The sequence below is a fragment of the Pleurodeles waltl genome, chromosome 4_2 (genome assembly GCF_031143425.1).
Source record: "Pleurodeles waltl isolate 20211129_DDA chromosome 4_2, aPleWal1.hap1.20221129, whole genome shotgun sequence".
Taxonomy (NCBI): domain Eukaryota; kingdom Metazoa; phylum Chordata; class Amphibia; order Caudata; family Salamandridae; genus Pleurodeles; species Pleurodeles waltl.
In genome coordinates this window covers 97933490-97954607 of record NC_090443.1, presented here as the reverse complement: position 1 = coordinate 97954607, position 21118 = coordinate 97933490, and positions in this window count along the sequence as shown.

Below are 21118 nucleotides of genomic sequence, written 5' to 3'. Positions count from 1 at the left end.
GAGGGCGCGTGGTCCGGGGGGACGGTAGATGAAGGATCCTCTGAGGGTGGTCCTGGGGTCTGTGCGGATCTGGAAGTGCAGGTGTTCGGCGGCGAAGGGGGTGTCTTCGGTGGAGGTGGTGACGCTGATGGAGTCTTTGAAGGCGATGGCGATTCCTCCTCCTACTTGGTTGGTGCGGTCTTTCCTGGAAATCTTGTAGCCTTCGGGGATGGCTGTGGCGATGTCGGGGGCCGAAGAGGCGTTCATCCAGGTCTCAGTGATGAAGGCGACGTCTGGTGCGGTGGAGTCCAGGAGGTCCCAGAGTTCAACGGCGTGCTTGTGGACGGATCGAGCGTTGATCAGGATGCATTTGAGGTGGTTGATGGCGCGTGGGCTGGTGGTCGTGGTTGTTTCGTGGTGGAAGGTAAGTTTGCAGGTGTGACATGCGAAGGGTCCGTGGGTAAGTTTCGGGTTGGCTTGGAAGCAGGTACTGGAGCGCCCTGGGTTGAGGGCGTGGAGGGTGATGGGGTCGTAGCGGTGCAGCGGGGTTTGGGAGTGCTGAGGGCCAGGGGTCGTGGTGCTGGGCGCGGGCCAGGCGCGGACGGGCGCAGACGGGCTTGCCTTTGGCAGGGGGAGGGGTCAGCTGGGGGCGGGGGACAGGAGTGGGGCGACGAATGGGAGCTGGGGGGGCAGGGGCGTGCAGGAGGTGGCGGCGGGAAAGCGGAGGGAGGGGGGACAGGTAGAGGGGAGAAAAGATGGGGGGGGTTAAGGGTGGCGGGGAGTTTAGGAAGAAAGTTAGGAGGAAAGTTAGGAGGAAAGTTAGGAAGATAGGGGAGGGGGGTTATAGAGGTGGAGGTGGGTGAGGGTGAGAGGTAGAAGATAGATTAGGGTGAGGGTGAGAGATAGAGTGAAAGGATAGGAAGATAGGGGGGGTTACAGAGGAGGTGGCGAGTGAGGGGGAAAGATAGAGAGATAGGTAGATAGAGCGATAGGTAGATGGGGGCGTTACAGAGGGGGTGACGAGTGAGGGAGGTCAGGGAGACGAGACAGGAGCAGGAGGGCAGACGCGGGAAGAACCAAGCAGAAGGTAAAAGAAGAAGAGGAGCAGAAGAGGGAAGAGCAGAAGACAGAAGATCACAGAAGAAGGTAAAGAAGAAGAGGAGCGGAAGATCAGAAGACAGAAGAACACAGAAGAAGGTAAAGAAGAAGAGGAGCGGAAGATCAGAAGACAGAAGAACACAGAAGAAGGTAAAGAAGAAGAGGAGCGGAAGAGCAGAAGAGAGAAGAACACAGAAGAAGGTAAAGAAGAAGAGGAGCGACGAGCAGCAGAGGGAAGAGCCAAGACGAGGGACACAGAAGAAGAAAGCACACGCAGGTCGCGGTGCAAAGGAGAGAGAAAGAAGCACACAGAAGAAGAACACAGATGAAGACAGAAGACGGGGAGCAGGAAAGCAAGAAGAGTACAGATGAAGAATACAGAAGAAGAGCACAGAGGAAGAACAGAGATGAAGAAAAGAAGCAGGAGAGGAGGTGAGTAGCGCGGGGCAGGGCGAGGGGCTGGGTGGTTGGGGGGGTACTTACTGTGAATTCGCTGGGCTTTCTAGGAGGTCTCAGGAGCCTGGGCTGGTGGGGCTGCAGCAGCAGGGGGAGCGACCTACCCTTGGGTCAAGGGTTGCTAACTCTGTCGCGCAGCGGCCGCCATAGAGGGAGGAGGGGTCAGCTGGGGGCGGGGGACGGGAGTGGGGCGACGAATGGGAGCTGGGGGGGTGGGGGCATGCAGGAGGTGGCGGCGGGAAAGCGGAGGGAGGGGGGACAGGTAGAGGGGAAAAAAGATGGGGGAGGGGGGGTTAAGGGTGGCGGGGAGTTTAGGAAGAAAGTTAGGAGGAAAGTTAGGAGGAAAGTTAGGAAGATAGGGGAGGGGGGTTATAGAGGTGGAGGTGGGTGAGGGTGAGAGGTAGAAGATAGATTAGGGTGAGGGTGAGAGATAGAGTGAAAGGATAGGAAGATAGGGGGGGTTACAGAGGAGGTGGCGAGTGAGGGGGAAAGATAGAGAGATAGGTAGATAGAGCGATAGGTAGATGGGGGCGTTACAGAGGGGGTGACGAGTGAGGGAGGTCAGGGAGACGAGACAGGAGCAGGAGGGCAGACGCGGGAAGAACCAAGCAGAAGGTAAAAGAAGAAGAGGAGCAGAAGAGGGAAGAGCAGAAGACAGAAGATCACAGAAGAAGGTAAAGAAGAAGAGGAGCGGAAGATCAGAAGACAGAAGAACACAGAAGAAGGTAAAGAAGAAGAGGAGCGGAAGATCAGAAGACAGAAGAACACAGAAGAAGGTAAAGAAGAAGAGGAGCGGAAGAGCAGAAGAGAGAAGAACACAGAAGAAGGTAAAGAAGAAGAGGAGCGACGAGCAGCAGAGGGAAGAGCCAAGACGAGGGACACAGAAGAAGAAAGCACACGCAGGTCGCGGTGCAAAGGAGAGAGAAAGAAGCACACAGAAGAAGAACACAGATGAAGACAGAAGACGGGGAGCAGGAAAGCAAGAAGAGTACAGATGAAGAATACAGAAGAAGAGCACAGAGGAAGAACAGAGATGAAGAAAAGAAGCAGGAGAGGAGGTGAGTAGCGCGGGGCAGGGCGAGGGGCTGGGTGGTTGGGGGGGTACTTACTGTGAATTCGCTGGGCTTTCTAGGAGGTCTCAGGAGCCTGGGCTGGTGGGGCTGCAGCAGCAGGGGGAGCGACCTACCCTTGGGTCAAGGGTTGCTAACTCTGTCGCGCAGCGGCCGCCATAGAGGGAGGAGGGGTCAGCTGGGGGCGGGGGACGGGAGTGGGGCGACGAATGGGAGCTGGGGGGGTGGGGGCATGCAGGAGGTGGCGGCGGGAAAGCGGAGGGAGGGGGGACAGGTAGAGGGGAAAAAAGATGGGGGAGGGGGGGTTAAGGGTGGCGGGGAGTTTAGGAAGAAAGTTAGGAGGAAAGTTAGGAAGATAGGGGAGGAGGGGTTATAGAGGTGGAGGTGGGTGAGGGTGAGAGGTAGAAGATAGATTAGGGTGAGGGTGAGAGATAGAGTGAAAGGATAGGAAGATAGGGGGGGTTACAGAGGAGGTGGCGAGTGAGGGGGAAAGATAGAGAGATAGGTAGATAGAGCGATAGGTAGATAGGGGCGTTACAGAGGGGGTGGCGAGTGAGGGAGGTCAGGGAGACGAGACAGGAGCAGGAGGGCAGACGCGGGAAGAACCAAGCAGAAGGTAAAAGAAGAAGAGGAGCAGAAGAGGGAAGAGCAGAAGACAGAAGAACACAGAAGAAGGTAAAGAAGAAGAGGAGTGTCATCACAGTTTTACATTCCATGGCTTGAGAACAGATATGTCACTACATGTACCAAATCTTAGAGGAATAGCAGCAGTCACTATTCACAGATACTCAATATCACACCATACATGAATGTACAGCTACAGTGGCCTACCTAGCACACATGAGAAATCCACAGACTATCACAGAGAGTAGTGTTACAACATCTAAACAATGGACAGCTTACTAATTCCTAATAGGGCACATTACATTCAACCTGAAATGCAGATACAGAGCCATGACATGACATCTTGAGTACACCAACATCACTCACACCATTCCTGACGTGAGTTCCAGTAGCTAAGTCCAGACAACACACATATCCCACTGAAAAGACATGTGCACATGATGTACACATGGACCCACACGACTGCCATTGCACTGACAACATATCCCACAACAACAACACATGTAGAATAAATAGTAGTACAGCCAAACAATGAAATCTCTAAATATGAGGTGAGCCAAAACCAATTCCTGTCCAAACTGTTCACATCGGCTAGGCTAAGGGTAGCAATGATTGCCCCACTCAACAAGATCTGCGCTACAAGTAACCACTGTGACATGATGTAGGCAGCTAATACCACATGTTGCACTGTTATTGGTAGGACATTGGCACATATAGCATGGACATTGCACATTGTCAAAGGGAAGGACAGACTAACCACTTACCTCCTCTAAAACAAAGGCATTGGGTTAAAAGTGAGTTGCCCACATTTCAATGGCACAGAAATGCATGGTAAGGGCAAATAGACAAAATCAGACACCCATAGTTGGGTGTCATTCCGTTACAACCTTCACATACCCCGTTGTATGGCTATAAAGGGACAATGGGGACACCTCCACAAACCCATATGAACAGTCCAATACTGGCCATACCTATTGACTGAATGAGATACCAGCCTCACATGGAGTCAAAATATGTACCAGGACTAAAGGTAACTAGGCCCTGTAACAAATAGGTCAGGCACTATGTAACAAATACAACTGATCTTCACTGATGGAAGTGGTCAGACACCATAGAGCTACATATATATATACATACAGAATAATGGATCTAGAAATACTAGGTGAGTAGGATGATACCACAGCTTACATACATATATATGGCTGGGTAGAATCAAACATGTGGCATTGTGAATTGTGCATCTCCACATGTAGTCATAGAAATCCTTGACACAGGTGATCTAAACATACACATGCACATCCCTAAGGCCAGATCTCAATCTTTTAGTCAGGCAACTTGAGTACTATGTATTCTCAGTAGTCAACATACATGTAGCACCTACTACAGTGTCACAGCTGCTAAAGTGTGACAGGAAACATCTAACTATCTGAGTAAAGTCCATGGAGTCAGTCAGTACTTACCTCCTTGTGGCTCTCTCTTTTTGGGAGGACATCCCCAGCTGGGCCTCAGCAGTCTTCCGGGCCCAGTGTCTCAGGTCCTCCCACCGCTTTCTGCAATGGATATTCCGCCGGCTGCAGACCCCCAGGGTCCGCACTTGCTTGGCAATGGCATGTCAAATCCCTTTCTTCAGATGGGCGTTGACCTGCATGTATGACAGAGACAAAAAGAGAAAGTCATGTACATATGCGCTATAACAATAGGAGTGGTTAGTACACATCAGTCATAGCAAGTAGGCACACTCACCTTCACATTATGCCATCTGCAAGCATCAAAACCCTCACAAGTTCACATGCCCGATGCAACATCACACAGAACACCTATCACACATGGCTAGGACATTGGACTCACCTGCTCCTCTGGTGCCCCATATAGGTGTTCATACAGGGGTAGGACCTCTTCCACTAGCCTCTCAAGCACCTCCAGGATGAAGGCAGGGGCCATATCACCTGCAGGACGTGGAATGGCTCCCAGAGGCAGTACACAGCAGCTCTCATCATGGAGTTCTTGCTGGCAACAGTTTCAGGAGTCAAGTGAGCAATAGTGCAGAAGATGGCGGTCACAGCTGCTACGTACATGACCGTCACTGCCGGTGGACATCGCCACTGACCCAAGTCCACCAAAGGCAGCAATGTTTACCAATGGCAAGTTACACGGCGGTTGCGACCGTCTACTACCATGACGACTTCCGCCAGTGGACTTAGGTTACTTCCACCTGTCCAGTACAGTAGATCAGATGCCTGCCATTTTGAGCACTTTTCATAGATGGCAGTGTATACTAATCTGCGTCATATATTTACTCCCCTAAAATGCTGTATATCTGTATGTACTGCCAACATGTTTGTGCAACATATCGTGCAAATGTAAAGTAAAAGTTGTGTTGAGTGCGTACACATGGTGATAACTTTTTACAGCTACTCAGAGGTTCATAGTCCATGGGAAAATATTGATCTATTCTAAGACATATGTGTGATTATGGCAGGGCAGCTAAGTGCATATCGTGTAACATTATTATCATATGTACAATCCCATTGTCATAGTTGCCAATGTGCACCAAGGAGGGTGAAATTGGTGAATATCTATGGGCTGTACTGTATATGCCTGATGTGCAAGGCATCCTCCAAAGATGTTAGGTGTGAGATAAAGTGTACATGATGTGTACATAATGCATAACTCATTGTGGCCCATATTTATACTTTTTGACGCAAAACTGCGCCAACGCAGTTTTGCGTCAAAAAAATTAGCACCGGCTAACGCCATTCTGAAGCGCCATGCGGGCGCCGTATTTATTGAATGACGTTAGCCGGCGTTAGCCGCCGGCGCCGTCTGGTGTGCGTTAAAAAAAACGACGTACACCAGGCAGCATCGGCGTAGGGGGATATGGGGCTTGGGCGTCAAGAAATGGGGCAAGTCAGGTTGAGGCAATTTTTTCGCCTCAACCCGATTTGCGCCATTTTTTACGACTCCCAACCCCCATAGAAATGACTCCTGTCTTAGCAAAGACAGGAGTCATGCCCCCTTGCCCAATGGCCATGCCCAGGGGACTTCTGTCCCCTGGGCATGGTCATTGGGCATAGTGGCATGTAGGGGGGAACAAATCAGGCCCCCCTATGCCACAAAAAAAAAAAAAAAACACTTACCTGAACTTACCTTAATGTCCCTGGGATGGGGTCCTCCAGCCTTGGGTGTCCTCCTGGGGTGGGCAAGGGTGACAGGGGGTGTCCCTGGGGGCATGGGAGGGCACCTCTGGGCTCCTTCAGAGCCCACAGGTCCCTTAATGCCTGCCTTTTGCAGGCGCTATAAAACGGCGCAAAAGCGGCCGTACGTCATTTTTTTTGACCCGCCCACTCCCGGGCGTGATTTTTGCCCGGGAGTATAAATCCGACGCACATGCCTCGGAGTCCATTTTTTAGACGGGAACGCCTACCTTGCATATAATTAACGCAAAGTAGGTGTCCACGCTAAAAAATGACGCTAACTCCATGGACTTTGGCGCTAGACGCGTCTAACGCCAAAGTATAAATATGGAGTTAGTTTTGCGTCGAAATTGCGTAAAAAAATTTTTCCGCAATTCCGGCGCAAACGGAGTATAAATATGCCCCTGTATTTCCATTTCCCCCAACATAGTTATGCTGCCATGAGGAGAGTGAGACAGCCACCAGTACTATCCACTAGTAGACCTGGACACCATGGAGGAAATTCATGTCATCCAGACATCTCATCTTAATCGTCATACTATCATGGATCTTTGCACTCAGTTGGAGCCAGATCTGATTCCTGCCATTCGCAATCCCTATGGCATACTGCCCATCGTTCAGGTCTTGTCAGTGCTACACTTCTTGGCCACAGGCTCCTTTCAAAATACATAGGCTTTAGGAGCCTGGATGCCTCAGCCCATGTTCAGTCTGGTTTTGAAGTATGTACTGTGTGCATTGTTGAGACACTTGGACAGCTACATCAGGTTTCCCCAATTAGCGGATATGGCCTATGTGAAGACAGACGTTTATGCGATGGGACACATTCCACATGTGGTAGGAGCCACTGATGGCACCTATGAAGCCTGGGTCCCTCCCAGTGCCAATAAACAGGTGTATAGGAACAGGAAGAACTACCACTCAATCAATGTTCAGGTGGTGTGTCTGGCAGACCAGTACCTCTCACAAATCACAGCCAAGTATCTGGGAACAGCACTGTCCCACAGCAAATGGCGCGACTCCAAACAGAAAGGGTCTGGCTGGTTGGTAAGTTTCCATTGTAGTGTGTGTTTGTGCATTATGTCTCCTGCCATCACATAGCCAGTACCATGTACATTTGTGAGTTGTTCAACCATTCTGTTCACAGGTGACTCAGGCTATCCAAACTGTCCAGTGCTTTTGAAACCAGTGAGGTACCCAACCACGCCAGGGAAACACTGTTAAAGTGAGGCCCATGGAGGACAAGGTGTGTAATCGAGCAGACATTTGGGCTCCTAAATGCAAGATTCAGGTGCCTGGACCTATCTGGAGGAACCCTTCTCTACTCGCCCGACAAGGTATGCCAAATTATCGTTGCCTGCTGCATGCTCCACAATCTATCCCTGAGATGTCGGATACCATTGATAGCAGATGAGGAGAGGGGCAGCTGGACCAGTAGCTGGAAATGATGAAACGGCAAGTGATGAAGAGTCTGAGGAAGAAGGAGCAGGTGACTCTATGGTAGATCTCATCAATCAGTAATTCAGCTGATGCACAGGTATGTGAAGTGGATCTCTTGTTGCGATGAATGTGCACAACTTGAAGTTGATGGCTACTATTACACATCCTTTCTTGCTTCATCAGTGGGGGTGTCATGAGCTCCAATACCTATGTGTGAGTTGTGGAATCGGGCTGATAGTTTGTAATGTGTACAGAACAGTATGTTCTTCTTTTTCATGCATTGTTACAGCAGATGCTTACATACACTTCTGGTATAGACTTCTCAGATTTGATGTATGTTTCGTTCACTCTCCTATCCTCTATTCCTTCCACTCACTGATTTAGCTGTGTCATGTTTGGCTCTGCAAACTAAGCTTGAGGTATTCATTGTCAGTAGCCAATGGTAATTGCTGACAGAGATGAGAGGTGTACCTGACAGATACCTGGTTAAGTGAGTTTAGTTTCAGTGGGGTGGTACCTTGATAGTTTATCGTCCATACAAGAGGAGTGGTAAATGCTTGGACCTTTTCATTTACCCGGGGGGTTGAGGAGGATGTAAAATGTTTTATGACGTGTCAAGTGAAGGTGGTGGCACATGTGTAAAGTTTGGATCATGACCTCTCGCTTCACAATGAGTAGAGTACTTTGTGATGGCCATGGGACCTAGATATGTTTGTGTTCTAACTTTGCTGTCCAAGGTGCATGTAACTGTATACTGAGATAGGTGACTGACACTCCTAAAGGTATGGGGCCTATGTTAGTGCATGTTTTGAGTACTGGGTTCCTCCTTCATGTTCTTTGTGTGTTCCATGGGATATGTGTATTTATAGCTATGGTATGGATATGTGAATAGCCTCTAACTGGTGATATAGAGGACCTGTCTTTATGCCCCTTCATTGTAGGTCGTTTACCATGAGTCTGACTTCTATAACCTGTATTTGTGCAATGTATGACACCATGGATTACATCCCGGTGGTACTGTCTGTCATGCTCTATTTGCAGATAGGAATACTGACTATACAATTGTGTTGACCTGGATTTCAACCTCTCTGACATCTGTCCTGTGACATTTCTGTTGTAATGTGTCTCCTGCTGAGGGAGCCCCTGTCTGATGACCATTACACTGGCTGTTCAATACAGGGGGGGCTTGACCAGACCACAGTTGGCAAGCATGACTATTGTACATGTATTATAGGAGGACACATACACCATAGCTGTGTTTAAGAATGATTGATTTATTGCGCATATCAAAAGACTATCAGTAACAATTAAAGTGCAATAAGGAAAATAAAAATTATGATTGAAGTCATGGTTGATGTATTCATCAGGGTAGCTGTTACACCAGTTTGTTACGCAAGTGCTGTGTCCTTGTACCATGGGAAAATGGAGTTTGGTTTCTGAACAGTCAAAAGGGTGTAGATGTGCCCACTCCCAGTGGTTGCAGGTCCGTCATTGTCAGGGGTGTCAAGGTTAGACTCAGGTCCCTGTACTGTGGGGCACACAATAGACTGAACAGTCCTTGGGATACAGGTTTTGGGGCGAATATTGATGTAACAGGGGTGGGAAGGGTTGAGGTGGGCAGGGTGAGGCTGAGAGTCATAGACTGACCAGGTGTCCCAGATGGGCCAGGTTGTTCATCAGTGTCCAGACATCCAGAGGTGTTGTCCTCACTGGGGCCTTCATCCTGAGGGGGACTGACAGTCTCAGGTATCCTCTTCATGGTGGCAATGGCAAGGTTACCTGTGGAGGGAGTGAGACACAGAGTTCAGGTTAGAATGTGTGTTTGGTTGCTAAACTTGTGAGATGCAGACAGTGGCTTTACATGATTCCCTGCAATGACATTGATAGATCCAGCACAGCATACCTTAGTTGTACATACAACTCTGTGACCTGTTTTCCTTAATCCATGTTGTGAGCTGTCATGTTAATTGGGTATAGGTTTTTGTGCAGATGCAATCTGATTATGTCTGATATATGACATGACTGTTCAGCTCTGCTACCTAGTGAATAGTCAGGCTTGCTAGTTGTCTCACATTAGAGCTGTACAATGCACCATGATGTCCAGGTGGGTGCACAATATGTGAGTATGCAGGGAAAATTAACTTGTAACCAGATGTGCATGTGCATGGAGTCCGCCATCTTACTTTCCAACCCAGGCCTGTCTATTTTAGATTTGGGATCTTTGATCTGTGGCCATTGGAAATGGTCACTGAGCTGCAGTTGTGTTTTGCTTTGGTTGCTATTGTGTGTGTGCCATCACATTGCTGTCATTGCCATGCACTGGTCCTCGGTAAAACAATCTAGTTGGTGTAGCTAGTACATTAGTCATACATGCATGAAATGTGATGCGATGTGCACAATCCAGGTTTTCACAATGATGGATTAGTGCATTCCGGGAGCCGTAGTGATCTTGATCAGCCTATAGTTAACATGCCATTGCCAAGGCCTGTTTGGGCAGTTGGGCTGAGTGGAGAGGTGGCATGCAAGAGATGGGCATTAGGTGATTAGGTGAGAGGTGTAGCAGCACAATTAGTCAATTAGGGAGGATTTGGGTGGTGAGGAAGCATGCAGGGCTAGTCAATAGTGTGACATGAATGTTGTGGGTACTTACCAGACTCCAGTCACCCAGGTATTCCAGTCGAACCCTCAGGATTCAGTATGTCCATGACCTTTTCCTTCCATGATGTGAGCTGTGTAGGAGGAGGTGGGGGTCCACCACCAGCCTTCTGCACGGCTATCTGGTGTCTGGATGCCATGGAACAGACCTTCCCCCGGAGGTCGTTCCAAATCTTCCTGCTGTCGTCCCTTGTGCCTACAGAATTGACCCTGTCGACTATCCATTGGTACAACTCCATTTTCCTGGCAATCGATGTTTGTTTGACATGTGCTCCAAACAGTTGTGGCTCTACCCTGACAATTTCACACACCACGACCCTCAACTCATCATCAGTGAAACATGGGTGTTTTTGTGGGGACATGGTAGTGGTTGTGTAGACAGTGTGTTGTGAATGTAAGGGTGCAGTGTTGGGTAATTGGTGAGATGTGGGTGGTGCGTTGTGAGTGAGAGACAGTTGTAGCAGATTGTGTGTGCTAGTGATGTGTGTATTGTGATAGTTGTGCTTATGTGGGTTGTGTGCTGAGTGAGATGTGTATGTGTATCTATAGTGTAACAGTGCTATTTCTATATTTTTGCCTTCTCTGAGTATCTGAATGGTGTTTTGTATGCAAAGGATTGTGGGTGGTGTAGGTGTGTGTTATATGGTGCAGCAAGTAGGTATGCCGGTGTGTGGATGTGTGTCAGGTGTGAGATACTCAAACTACCCAATGTGTGTTGTGTTCTAACTGATGTGAGTTAAGACCGCAGAGGTTCGCACCACCAATGGTTTTCTGCTATGGAAGAACAGCTGTGGTGATTTGTGGCTCGTAATCTGGTAGGTGCATTTTTGTGGGGCTGGCGGTGCTGGTGGTGGGGCTGCCTCTTTTCCGTCCTCCAGGTTCCTGGCAGTTTCAGATTTTTGGCAGTTTTTTGGCAGTTTTCACAGTCTGAGTCGTAATACGGCGGTTAGATTACCGCCAACATTGAGGTCTTTTGACGGCCGCCACCGCGGTGGTCTTCCCAAAGGACCGCCAAAGTCCTAATGAGACCTATAGGGGCATATTTATGGTTTTTGACACAAAACTGCGCTGAAGCAGTTTTACATCAAGATCCTTAGCGCCTGGTAGCGCCATTACATAGCGCCAGCCAGCCACCATATCTATGGAATGGGGCTCGCTGGCGCTAAGGAATAACTATCGTCCTAGAAAAAGACGCAAGCTGGGGGGGGGGGTGGCAGTAGGGAAAAAGGTGCTAGTGGGTCAGAAATGACTCTAGGCTGGTTGGCGGCAATAAATATGCACTACCACCCAAAAATGACTCCTGTCTAAGTAAAGACAGGAGTCATGCCCACCACACTAATGGCCAGCACAGGGGACCAGTGTCCCCTGGGCAAGGCCATAAGACCCAGTGCCAGGTAGGGGGGCCCATGTCAGGGGCCCCCAATGATACACCCACCAAAAATAAAATACTTAACTATACTTACCCAGGATGTGGTGTCCCTCTGGTGTGGGTGTTCCTGAGGCTTGGGGTGGGCATCTGTGGGCCCATTCCATAGTTTTTGGCCATGGAAATGGTTTCCACAGGTGCCTGGTCTGACCCAGCCTTAAACTATGGTGCTAAGCAGGCTCAGTGCCATTATTTGGGTCCGCCTACTCTGTGCGTATCGTTTCTGTGCATGAGTATAATTATGACTGTAGGGGTTTAGCGTCATATTGTGGACGGGAACGCCTACCTTGCATCTAATTAGCGCAAAGTAGTTTGACGCATCCACAACATGATGCTAACTCCTATATTTTGACGCTAAACAGGTCCAGTGTCAAAATATAAATATGGAGTTAAGTTTGCGCCGTTTTAGCGTAAAAAAAATAATGACACTAACGCGGCACAAACCAACCCTAAATATGGGCCATAGTGTCAAACATATTGAATACAAAGATATTGTTTTCATATACTTATAAAGGTAAGTACAAAAATATAAAAAATAAGTACAAAAATATAAAAAATAAATATTTTCACACTGATCATTAAAAACATACAAAAATATGTTTTAAAAGTAGTAAATGCTAAATATTTTAACATATACCAATAATATAATGAAAATATAATGTTAGGTAAATAAATCTCACTAATATTTAATACTCATAGTCTTTCCACACATGATGCGTTTCGGCCTCCCTGTGATCAAGGTCAGGGAGGCTGAAAAGCGTCTTGTGTGATTAAGAACATAGCACTATTTTCCCACTTCCCCATGTGAGCGCTGCTAGCTTTGTGGTGGACTACGAATTCTGCAGGCTAGCATGCTTCTTTAGCCATTGCGCTTCTCCCCTAAGTTATCGGGGCAGTGTCAGAGCTTGTTATCTTCGGATAATATTTAATACTAATAAAGATATACACGTATATAAACACATATACATATATATATATATATATATAATATATATATATATATATATATATATATATATATATATCTATATATATATATATATATATTTTTTTTTTTTCTTCGACAATTGTGCTCACAAAAAGAGCTTCAAGTGGCCCCTGAGGGGTGGTGCGGTAATAAACCGGCAGAGCACTCCAGTTAATCTTATTTAAACATCAAAATTATTTTGTAACAGCCGCACACTCAGGAAGTCAAATAGAGATAGTTTATTTAACACTACGCGTTTCGGCTGACTTGGACACGTGACCAAGGCTGCTAGTCAGCCGAAACGCGTAGTGTTAAATAAACTATCTCTATTTGACTTCCTGAGTGTGCGGCTGTTACAAAATAATTTTGATGTTTATATATATATATATATATATATATATATACATATATAGGCAATATATCACAATTGTTAGAAATATATATTTTACATTAGATTATTTTTTAATTATTTAAATTGACTACTATAGAAAGCACATTTTGTGATTATATACAGAAATATATTAACTGAACGCCCCAGTATGATTTATAAAAAAGTTGCATCATTGGGTGATCTCCTTACACAAAGTCACTTTGCACCTGAGGAAGCAAAGACAACATCAAATTGGCTTTGTCAACCAGGCTTTTGGAGGTGTACAAAATGTAAATCCTCAATATATGGTGTCAACAAAACCACTTACACGCTGTATAATTGCATACTTGAGAAAATCAGAAAACATATTACCTGTGAATCCAAGTTTGTTGTTTATGTCTTAGAGTGCCCTTGTGATAAATTATATGTTGGAAGCAGAATTAGCAAAACCAAACTCCGTATCCTACGGCACTTAAGACATTAAAAACCAAGATTTCTTGTATCCAGTAGCCAAATATTTTTGGAACATCATGGAGGTGACATAAGTGGTCTTAAATATTATGGAATTAGACACATCAGACCAAATGAAAGAGTTGGAAACCAGGAAATAACATTACGGAGAATGGAATCCAGAATGATTATCTATTTGCGGACAGAAATATCAATGGGACATAATTCTGATACTGAGTTACCTGTACATCTTTAGGATCTAATAAGAATGGTCTTGTGATGATGTATTGATTAACTTTTATGTGCCAAGAAGCAATGGAGATTTTAGATGAAAATTATGCCTTAGAATTTAATTTATTATTCTTACGCTTTTTAAGATTTGATTCATATTTCTTTTACCAACACTTTTGCCTTTATATGTGGTTGGGGTTTTTGAACATGTCCGATCTGATTATATGCACAGTGCACTTTAGTTCAATCATATCTTGAATTTAGGTAGAGTTAGGCACATATTGAGGTATGCACTACTTTTGTAGAAAGTGAGTACTTAACAATATAATATGTGTGTAATTTATATATTTTTCAAATGACCCTTGAAGTTCTTGCATCTTAGAATGTAACCCCATAATGGGACCATTATTAGCACCAATGCACTTTCAGAGAATTATTTTGAACTTGTCACTCTTCTCTTTTCATAATTCCCTTGGGCCTCCTGGTCACATCTGTCATCGTCCAAACCATGGAAGGAATAATTTGCTTATAAGATAAAAAAAAGTACTTTGTAGGTATTGTATCATAGCACAGTTGCATGCTTGTCATAATGATGATATACTTTCTATCATGTGATATATCAGGAATGTGCAATACTAATAGCTTGTTCAAACCATGTGAGGCATCTTTTGAATGTGAGTAAGTAGCACTTTACATACATTGTAATACTGTACTTGTTGCTCTTTGCTCGTAATGATGATAAACTTTTCATCAGGTTATATAACAGGAGCATGAAATACTAATTGCTTGTTCAAATCATGTGAGGCATCATTTGAATATAAGATAAAGTGGCATTTTATATGTTTTGATTTACTGCAATGCTCCACTTTTAACTTAATGTCCTTATCATATGAAATATCGGGAACGTGCAAAACCAATAGCTAGTATATTGCACATTTTTCTGCTAGTGAGAAATATTCAATGTGGTGGTATGGTACCTGCTAAAATTGAAACATATTTCCTAGTGTTGTGGCATTATACTTAGGCATACCAAAGTCTGCCAATACACGCATTGTTATGTCACATTGTATTTGTTGAAAAGGTATGTTCCTCCTTTTCAAAAACTGTATTTCACAGTTATACTTTTTATAACAGTTATTGGGGTGTTGAGGAGTTTAAAAATAATTTAATTAAATTGTTTGTTTTTCCTTTTCCACAGATGATTTACGAAAACTGCGACTGTAATATGAGATTCTCTAAAGTGATTTACGCACTAGTTGTTTTATGTCAAAAGAAATAAAGGAATGAATTGGTTATGGGTACTTTTAAGACACTGCTCAAGAATTGAGCCTCTATGGGCCAGTTCAAAGCAGACACTGAAACACGTCACCCATTCTTATATATATATATGAGGTGAGAAAGGGAGACTGGGGAAGATTTACTCCATCTGCCAACTCTGACTTACTTGTATTTTCAAAAGAGATATGGATTTATTCTTGGCAATAGTGAAATCGAGCAAGACTGGCAGTACTGTATATTTACGTAGCCTTCATTTTGAAATAATATTCGTGACTGTTTTACTGGAAGAAACATGCACTCGGTTGAAATATTTATACTGTGATGCCAAGACGCTATTAAGCAATATTTGAAAAGACATTACAGAGTGTTATATTGTATTGACATTACTGGTGCGTTATGGGAATAGAAGGATTTTCCATCTGGTCACGTGTTTATGATGATTTAAGGCACACACCAATTTGCACTTGATTCTGCTCACCTGTGAACAAGGCTGCTAAGCCGAAACGCGTCAGGACAGAAAAGACTGCCAAGAAAACTGCGCTATTGATTACAATAAATGCCAGTATTTCATCGAGTTGGGCTTTGATAATTTTTCTTGTGTGTGATTTGAATTATGGGACGCTCCAAAACCCATATCAAAGCCGCCCTGCAGGGATGGGGGCTCCCGTCATTTGGAGATTGCTGTTTGGATATATATATATATATATATATATATATATATATATATATCATAACTTGTTTCTCCCTCCAGGGGCCTCTCTCCTTCCAAGCTTTGTGCTGGGCCCAAGAAAAAAGAGAAATAAAGCGGCACCAACAGATCTGGATTCATAAAAATTCCTTAATTATTAACAAAGTGCTCGGTGCTAGTAGAAAAATAATGGCAAAGCGTTTTGGCCAAAGCCTTCAACTGGTCATAGAGGTCATTGTACTAGAGTGCCCTTTTATCTTTAAAGAAACCACTCCCTCTTCACACAAAGTTTGTACAACCAATTGGGCATTAACCATCATGTCTTCATCTTCCAATGTTGTTTCTATTTTTCTATTTTTCTTTGTGGGAGTCATGTCAGAATCTATTAAATATAATTTCTTTAATATCATTTCTTAAACATAGGAAGGAGTTTTGTTACATAAACCTGGTAAAGTACCTCTTTAACCCCTTCGCTGCCAGGCCTTTTCCCCTCCTGTGCCGAGCCTTTTTTTGGCTATTTGGGGCAGTTCTCGCTTAGGCCCTCATAACTTTTTCTCCACATAAGCTACCCACCCCAAATTTGTGTCCTTTTTTTCCAACATCCTAGGAATTCTAGAGGTACCCAGACTTTGTGAATTCCCCTGAAGGGGACCAAGAAATTAACCAAAATACAGCAAACATTTCGTTTTTTTCAAAACAATTGGAAAAAAGGGCTGCAGAAAAAGGTTGGTGGTTTTTCCCCTGAAAATGGCATCAACAAAGGGTTTGTGGTGCTAAAATCACCATCTTCCCAGCTTTCAGGAACAGGCAGACGTGAATCACAAAACCCCATTTTTCAACACAATTTTGGCATTTTACTGGGACATACCCCATTTTTACAATTTGTTGTGCTTTCAGCCTCCTTCCAGTTAGTGACCAAAATGGGTGTGAAACCAATGCTGGATCCCAGAAAGCTAAACATTTCCGAAAAGTAGACAAAATTCTGAGTTCAGCAAGGGGTAATCTGTGTAGATCCTACAAGGGTTTCCTACAGAAAATAACAGCTGAAATAAAAAAAATTGAAATTGAGGTGAAAAAAGCAGCCATTTTTCTCCACATTTTACTCTGTAACTTTTTCCTGCGATGTTAGATTTTTGAATGCAATATACCGTTATGTCTACTGGGCTCTTCTGGTTGCGGGGATATATAGGGCTTGTAGGTTCATCAAGAACCCTAGGTACCCAGAGCCAATAAATGAGCTGCACCTTGCAATGGGTTTTCATTCTATACCGGGTATACAGCAATTCATTTGCTGAAATATAAAAAGTGAAAAATAGGTATCAAGAAAATCTTTCTATTTCCAAAGTGGCCACAAGATAAGGTGTTGAGAAGCAGTGGTTATTTGCAGATCTCTGAATTCTGGGTCCCCATACTAGCATGTGAGTTACAGGGCATTTCTCAAATAGACGTCTTTTTTACACAATGTCTTTCATTTGGAATGAAAAAATGTGGAGAAAGACATGGGGCAATAACACTTGTTTTGCTATTCTGTGTTCCCCCAAGTCTCCCGATAAAAATGGTACCTCACTTGCGTGGGTAGGCCTAGCGCCCGCGACAGGAAACACAAAATGGACACATCACATTTTCAGAAAGAAAACAGAGCTGTTTTTTACAAAGTGCCTACGTGTGGATTTTGGCCTCTAGCTCAGCCGGCACCTGGGGAAACCTAGCAAACCTGCGCATTTTTGAAAACTAGACACCTAGGGGAATCCAAGATGAGGTGACTTGTGGGGCTCTGACCAGGTTCTGTTATCCAGAATCCTTTGCAAACCTCAAAATGTGGCCAAAAAAACACTTTTTCCTGTCATTTCGGTGACAGAAAGTTCTGGAATCAGAGAGGAGCCACAAACATCCTTCCATCCAGCGTTCCCCCAAGTCTCCTGATAAAAATGGTACCTCACTTGTGTGGGTAGGCCTAGCACCTGCGACAGGATATGCCCCAAAACACAACGTGGACACATCACATTTTCCCAAAGAAAACAGACATGTTTTTTGCAAAGTGCCTAGCTGTGGATTTTGGCCTCTAGCTCAGCCGGCACCTAGGAAAACCTACCAAACCTGTGCATCTTTGAAAACTAGACACCAAGGGGAATCCAAGATGGGGTGACTTGTGGAGCTCTCACTAGGTTCTGTTACCCAGAATCCTTTGCAAACCTCACAATTTGGCCAAAAAAGCACTTTTTCCTCACATTTCGGCGACAGAAAGTTCTGGAATCTGAGAGGAGCCACAAATTTCCTTCCACCCAGCGTTCCCCCAAATCTCCCGATAAAAATAGTACCTCACTTGTGTAGGTGGGCCAAGTGCTTGTGACAGGGAAGAGCCAAAAACATGTCGAAATTGAGGGGGAACCAAAGCGGGTCCAAAAGGGCAGTTTGAGAAAAAAACATTTTTAGGCTGACAAGTGCAGCAGAATTTTTATCAGTATAGATGAGACAATGCTGGGTGGTAGGAATTTTGTGGATTCCTGCAGATTCCGGAAAGTTCCATCACAAAAATGTTGGAAAAATGTGTGATTTCCAGCAAAGTTGGAGGTTTGCAGGGCATTGTGGGTAAGAAAATGGTGCGGGTGCCTGTGAAGCACACCACCCTGGAATCACCTAGATGTTTAGTTTTCAGATGTGTCTAGGTCTTGTGGATTTTTCTACATGGCAGCGTCCCAAAGTCCATAAAGTGCAGCCCTCACCATTCCAAGTGGGACGATTTTGAGAGTTAGCCAAGCTCTCATGGCCCAAATGTAAAACGAAAACCCAAAATAATCAAATGTCCTCTGCTTGTCTTGGGATAAGATGTTTTAGTGTGTGGGGGAGAGCTGAAAGACTGTTACCCCCTTCAGTTGGGGTGGGGGCATAACTAGGTCCACACTGTTGGTTGCCACCACCCCACTATTTTTTTATTTTTTATTCCCTGGCATCTAGTAGACTTTCGGCCCCCCCAGGGTGTGGATCTGGGGTAATTGCCCCATCTGCCCACTGGTGGGCAGAACAACTTCGTCCACATTTATTTGGGGTGGGGGTATGGCCATACCCCCACCCTCTTATTTTGAAAACAAAATCTTCCCTGGTCTCTGGTGGGCTTTCTGCCCCCCTTGGGGGCAGATGGGCCTTCCAAAAATAAGCCAATCTGCCCCCAAGGGGGCAGATATGGTCAAAAGTAATGTGCCTCCATGGGGAGCGACCCGTGCCCAAGGGGCTGCCCCCCAAATAAAACACACACATACACACACACCAATCCCTGGTGCCTAAGTGGTTTCTGCCGCCCGGGGGCAGATCGGCCTAATAGAAATAGGCCGATCTGCCCCAAAGGGGAGGACAAATGGCCTAAAATAAAGTTACCCCCCCAGGGGAGCGACCCTTGCCTAAGAGGTCGCTCCCCTTGCGTGAAATTGGCGCAAAACAAAAATTCACGGTGCCTAGTGGTTTCTGCCCCCCTTGGGGGCAGATCGGCCTAATAAAAATAGGCTGATCTACCCCGAAGGGGGGCAGAAATGGCCTAAAATAAATTTGCCCCCCCAGGGGAATGACCCTTGCCTAAGGGGTCGCTCCCCTTGCGTGAAATTGACGCAAAAAAACAAAGATCCTTTGTGTCTAATGGCTTCTGCCCCCCTTGGGGGTAGATAGGCGTAGGAAAAATCTCTGATCTGCCCCCAAAGGGGGCCGAAATGGCCTAAATACAATTTGCCCCTCCAGGGGAGTGACGCTTGCCTAAGGGGTCGCTCCCCATCTGTAAAACAACAACAACAACAACAAAAATCCCCGATGCCTAGTGGTTTCTGCCCCCCTTGGGGGCAGATCGGCCAAATTAAGATAGGTTGATCTGCCCCCAGGGGGGCAGAAATGGCCTAAAATAAATTTTCCCCCCGGGGGAGCGACCCTTGCTTAAGGGGTCGCTTCCCTTGCGTGAAATTCACGTAAAAAAAAGAAAACTTCCTGGTGTCTAGTGGTTTCTGTCCCGCTTGGGGGCAGATTGGCCTCATAAAAATAGGCCAATCTGCCCCCAAGGGGGGCAGAAATGGCCTAAATATAATTTTCCCCCTAGGGGAGCGACCCTTGCCTAAAAAAAATGATCCCTGGCGCCTAAAGGTTTCTGCCCACACTGGGGGCAGAAAAGGCCTTAAAAAAAAATGCCCCCCTGGGAGCGACCCTTGCCCAAGGGGTCGCTCCCCTTATGCCAATTTCGTCTAAAAAATAAATCCCTGGTGTCTAGTGGGCATTTTAGCAGCCGGATTGCTTTGCTAGCGCTCCCTCTTTGCTCTGTGCCCAGGACGTAATGGTTACGTCCTGGGCACACGAGCACTGTGCCGCAGGACGTAACCATTACGTCCGCGGCACAGAAGCAGTTAAGGATAATAGGATGCCTTTAACACCCCTTCCTCACTGCATTTCTTTATAATCATTCATCTTTTTATCACTCCGATATTTTCTCTGGAAATTGAGACTGGGGTGCCCTCTAGATTGTTACAATCCCGCCAAAGTATTTATACGATTTACTTAATGTTCCTCAAAGGTATAATAGGGGTAAAATGATCTATCTCTATATTATTTCATATCCAAAAATATTTAAAGGTCAAATGCTTGATTAAACTGCCAAACCTATTGATTATCTCTTTTATGCTAATTGTATCTGTATATCATTATCTATGGGTCCATAAAAAAGAAAATCTTTTCATTTGATTTTATTAAGAATTCCATAACTATACCATAAAAATTGTTAAGGTTCTGGATACACTTCTATTGAAAAGTGATAAGATATATACAAGTACCAACAATTAAAGCACAGTATTATTGAAAAAGGCACTCTATAGGTTTTCCTGTCTATGAAGTTTATGAGGTAAAGTTCCTCATGAAAGTGCAAGTGCGTTATTATATATATCAAATCAAATCAAATCATTAACATTTATAAAGCGCGCTACTCACCCGTGCGGGTCTCAAGGCGCTAGGGGGAAGGGGTTACTGCTGCTCGAAGAGCCAGGTCTTGAGGAGTCTCCGGAATGCGGAGTGGTCCTGGGTGGTTCTGAGGATGGTGGGGAGGGTGTTCCATGTCTTGGCCGCCAGGTAGGAGAAGGACCTCCCACCCGCCGTGCAGCGGCGGATGCGAGGGACGGCGGCGAGAGCGAGGCTGGTGGAGCGGAGAAGACGGGTGGGAGCGTAGAAGCTGA